At 28.1% G+C, this 5,194-nt stretch overlaps 1 long non-coding RNA gene across 1 annotated transcript; it reads left to right on the top strand.

Moving 5' to 3' along the window:
• The first annotated feature begins 3,154 nt into the window (after nucleotides 1-3,154).
• LOC102668476 (uncharacterized) lies at nucleotides 3,155-4,576 on the top strand. Its single transcript, XR_416743.3, has 2 exons — nucleotides 3,155-3,847; nucleotides 4,060-4,576. It is a non-coding gene; the product is annotated as an uncharacterized lncRNA (long non-coding RNA).
• Nucleotides 4,577-5,194: the final 618 nt, after the last annotated feature.

Below are 5,194 nucleotides of genomic sequence, written 5' to 3'. Positions count from 1 at the left end.
TGGAGATAAAAATTAATAAGGGAGCATGTTATACGAATCTTCCTGCATAAAACGCTTGCTAAATTAAAATGTTGTAACAAGTTTTTGTTATTACAAGGAGTAGCAACATAAATTACTACTTGCAAGCTATCTCTCCTTATCTGAGAAGTACTTTAAACTCTACCACCTCAAAGACTCTCCAATTTAGGGTAATGATAACTATTTAATGTAAAAAATAAAAATAAAACAGAAGTCGCAAAATAAAATGACTAGCAATAATAAAAGAATGGAAAAAAATAGTGGAGAGGAGAAGAAGGAAGGAAAAAAAAAGGAGAGGGTTTTTTTTTTTACCAAAACAAAAAAAGAGAGATCAAAACAAGTAGTTTTGTGATGCAACAAACTTTAATACCACCTTAGGGCTGCATCATCCACTATTAACGATGTTAAGTTTTTTAACAATATAAACCAAAATGAAACTAAAAAGTACTTGTATAGAGACTAAAACATGGTTTTAAAGTCTAGAGACCAAAAAATAAAGTTTTTAAAATTAGAGACAAAAGTATAAAAATAATGCAAGTATGTAGACTAAAATGTAAAGCTCAATACGTATTGTATTTGTGCCATGACAACGATTGTTAATGATATTAATTTTTTTAGACAAGGAAAAAAATGGTATCAAGAGTGTTCGTATTAGAAGTTAAGAACTAAATAAGATATTTTTAAGCATATGAACTATAAGATTTCTATATCTGCAGGAACAAATGAATCATTAAACTTAAAAAATATTATCTTAATTAATTATATAGTAGTGTTTCGGAAAGTCGACTGTTATAACTTAAAAGAGAAATGTTAGTGACATATTTTTTAAATAATATTTTATTAGATCATAATTTACTAGAAACTAGTAAGTGTGATTTATTAAATATAAAATGAGATCCATAAAATTATATAATTTTTAAATAAATTTCAATAGTACGTAAATAGTAAAAAGTGTCTAACTGATATTTTACTTGTTTTTTCAAACATGAGAGGGAGTTGTTAAAAGTTAGGAAGAGAAGAATATTATGACTTATACGAGAGAGATATTGTTTATTGGGTGGAGAATGGATAATGTTAAATAAAGGGTGAAGAATTTATTTTGGGTAAGTGGGGGACAGCCTGCGCTGCCGCTTAATAACTTCACTTCACCTGTTTTGTTTTGTTTTTTTATGAAGCCAAAGGTAAGTGACAGATTTTTTTAGTTTTTAATACAATTCTTAGAATGTATTTGTTTAAAAGTGGAGATTAAGTTATTTTAAAAATAATTTTTTTATTAATTAAGTTAGTTCGAATGAAATTTTAAAATTTTCTGGAGTAATGTATGTGAGTTTTTAATTTTTAAATGACTAAAAAATGTAATTTTTTTTAAATGTTTCTGGAGAATATGTAATTTTTTAAATGTTTCTGGAGTATATGTATTTTTTTTCCGTCAATAATTTAATTTTTTTACTTATTTTTTTAATTTTTTTTTCACATACATACCTAACCAAATCCCAAGAATTCATAGGACAAAAATTCTCACTTTTTTTGTACGAAAAACATTTTTCTCAGTATAAAAGTGGAATTAAAATGGTGTGTTGATTAAAATTGACATTTAGGGTGTGTTTAGTTTTTTTAAAAGAAAATGGTGTGTTTTATTTAGAGAATAAAAATAAAAGATAATTTTTTTAATTAAAGTAAAATATAAAAAATGTAAATCTCACAAAAAAATGTAAAATTTCTCTCAAATATTAATTTTCTCCTCTCTATCAAACATATCATTAGTGACATAGACGAATAAATCGCCTCACGTTATTTTTTTTATACATAATTTTGTTTTATTTTTATAAATTATGATATAATTACTTGTATTCAATATTTATAAAGAGAAAAAATATAATCTATTATATATATATATATCCATCACATAAAAATTTTACTCAATAAGATTGTAAAGCTTCTTATGATATAGTTGATACTTGATACTTATCTAAAGAAAGTCAATGGTGTTTGTTAAGAAAATCTGGGGAAGCTGCATTCTGTATCTGGCAGCGTTTCAGTCGCTTCTCCAAATCATCAATCATATTGAGCCGCCATAACTTGTGTGCCGAAAGAGAATATTCTACTACAGGATAATTTTATTTAATCTATTAATCCCATGAATATGGATCCATCGATCTGATATAGGATTTTGCTAATAATTGTCCCAAATTCCTGATTTTTAATTTTTGCGGTCGAATTACAAACACCAAAATACTTAATATCAACATTAATAATGCTTTTTTCATTTGAATTTTAAAATATTAAAGTATTTTTGTCAAGAATTTTATCTTACTTTTCATTTGTCCTCCTTTTTAATTTCGATTTGTCTCCAAAAAATATAATTTTTGAAAATTAATAAGTACTTTTAGTCTTTGGTGAATGACTAAAAAAATATACTTATCAAAAATAAAAACTCTCTTTTAACATATTATAAATTCGGTCTTACAAGCAACCACCAACAATATGGAGTAAAGTAATCGCCTATGTATGCGAAGAGCAACACCACGAAAGCCACATAGGTCTATTATTACTGAATTAATAATGTTATTTCTATGCCCCATGTTGATATATTTTTTTATACTGTTATGAAAAAAATGAAAAAAGAAAGGGGTAAAAAGGTTATTAATTTTTCCTTTTTATTAAAGTTAATTTCAAAGAAAAAAAACAAATTAATTTCAATTTTATATTACTTTTTTTAATCTTTCCGCAATAAGTTAAAAAAATAATTTTCTTTAAAATAAGTTAAATTATACTGAAGATTAAATTCATAATACAAGGACCTTATGCTCTAATCTATATAAATGGCGTAAATGTCAGTGGGAAAAGCTCATACTTTTGACGGCTACGTGGTAGTATGAAGAAAACCAAATTACACGAAATAAAATCATAAACAAAGAACGAAATTTCCTAGTCATAACTTGCAATATTCCGCGAGGGAGAGCACTTCCCTAACACCACCTTCCACGTAATTTTGCATATACCCACATATCTTTTCTTTTTTTGAATAATGTATTTTTTATAGTACTTTTTGAAAAAAAATTAAATTATATTAAACCAAAAATGATACAATAATAAACGGGGCATACCCCGCCGTTAAAGAAAATCAAAAGTCTCCCTAATACAATAAGACCTAACGCAAGAGGTGCGCTTGTCTATACATAAGAAACTTAATATTGCTAATAACCTCTATGACAGAAAATTGATAATCTTCAAAAATCAGCTTGTTCCTAGACAGCCAAATGCAGTAAACTGTAATTATTATAGCCAGACGTAATTTTCCTTGATGTGGATCTGCCCCTAATTAAAGAGTCAGTAATACGTTGTAAAGAAGTGAAACGCGTTTGGTACACTTTTTTACCATAAATAACAACAACTGAACAAATTAAGGCTCGAAAATCCTAAAACTACTCTAAAAAATCTTCCCCCTCCTCCCTCTTTCGCTTCTTCCCCTTTCCCCTCTTTCTAATCTTTCTTACGCACAGAGGCTTCTTAATTTTGGCATATTTTTATATTCTTAACTACTCTTTGTTTATTTCTTCATGTTCTTTTCGCAGATACCAAAACAAAACGCATAGAATATATGGCAACAAATAATTACACTGTTCACAACGAGAAAACAAGCTTTCCACAAAGAAGAAGAGGCCAAATTAAAGCTCAGATATTTAGCAGCATGGTCGAATTTGTTGCCTCTATATTCTCAAAGGATGAAAAAGACAAGGATGACAACAATAATGATGGCGGTTCTGCTATATCGACCCCACCATCAACTGCTTACAACTCCGATGGATTCTAGTCTCAGTTCTTTCGGGTAAACTCTCAAATTAATCATTGAAATTGGATGAGTAAGATGTTTTTTACCCTAAAACTTTAAAGTTCTTTTGTTAGTTTCAACTTTACTTAAAACTTCCATTTTATTTTTATCATTTTTTTAAAAATAGAATGGATGGTTTTTGGAAAGTCAAACCTAAATGAAGAACTTTAAAATTCTAGAGACTAAAATATTCGTCTCGATCATACAAGGTTACTTTGAAGGTTTATCCCTGGAATATGAGACTTGTTTCTACCACGTCCCCTTCTCAACTCGTGCTCTCTATCGTGGTGGTTCTCTTACAATGTTTTCGGTAAGAGGAATCATCATCAACTTAAAAAAGCATTCGCGTCTGTTCCTTTTTATTTGCAGACAGAAGCTGCTACTATAGCCTCTGATTAAGTAACGTTGTCTACGTCTTCTCGTACAAATAGAAGATGCAGTGTGATGTGAATTTTAGTGTGCATAATAAAATCCTGAAAAACCAGTTGTTTTTTATATGGTTGATCAGGATTGTAATTTTACAGGGCTGTTGTTGTAGTTGTTAATTAATGTTGTGATGGTTTGCTATGTAGTTGGGCTTGTTTGGAATTGTCCTTAACCTCTCGCTAGTGTTTTTAGAGTCATGACCGGAGGGAGGGAGTTTGTAATCTTTGTACTTTTACTTTCAGTTTGGAGTGTAATTTTCTTTCAAGTACTACATATGAGAACTCAATATTGCTTCTGTCATTTTCTATCTATAAATTGGGTTGTTAACTTTTTTGTATAGGGTATAGACCACACATATTAGTTACCAGATACAATTATTTAGGAGAGACACAGTCATGTTTGAATTTTCTGAAATTATTTTGGGAGATAAATTTGTTTTTTCCCAATATTTAACGTATTTTCAAAACTTTAGCTTGAAATCTCTAGTTAAATTAGAAAAATTTCATGTCGATTATAGAAAAATCCCATGTCGATTAATCTACGTGCTTGGTGGTTAGTTGTAAACTTAATAAGATATGTTTCAAATTGAGATCTTAAAAAAAAACAAAAGAAAATTGAACTTTTTTTAATTTTAAAAAAATAATTTTAATGTAATAATTTGTAAAATAAAAAAGTAAAGATTTATGTTCTCTTAGATTTTTTAATTGTGGATTTTGTTCTCACAAGTTTCAGTTGTGCTCGGTATTAATTCAATATGGATTTTGCTAATGTGACAACTGAAAGTTACATATTGCACAAGCTGGCATGCGTTAATTTCATTTTTTATCACTCAATTTTTATATTTAAGGGATTAAAAGTGTAAGTATTGGGGTCTAACTTAGTTAATTGAATATGATATATGATATGTAAATTATTATA

The sequence above is a fragment of the Glycine max genome, chromosome 11 (assembly GCF_000004515.6).
Source record: "Glycine max cultivar Williams 82 chromosome 11, Glycine_max_v4.0, whole genome shotgun sequence".
Lineage (NCBI taxonomy): Eukaryota > Viridiplantae > Streptophyta > Magnoliopsida > Fabales > Fabaceae > Glycine > Glycine max.
Note: the sequence above shows the minus strand (reverse complement) of the source record. Positions and strands in the feature narration are given on the sequence as shown.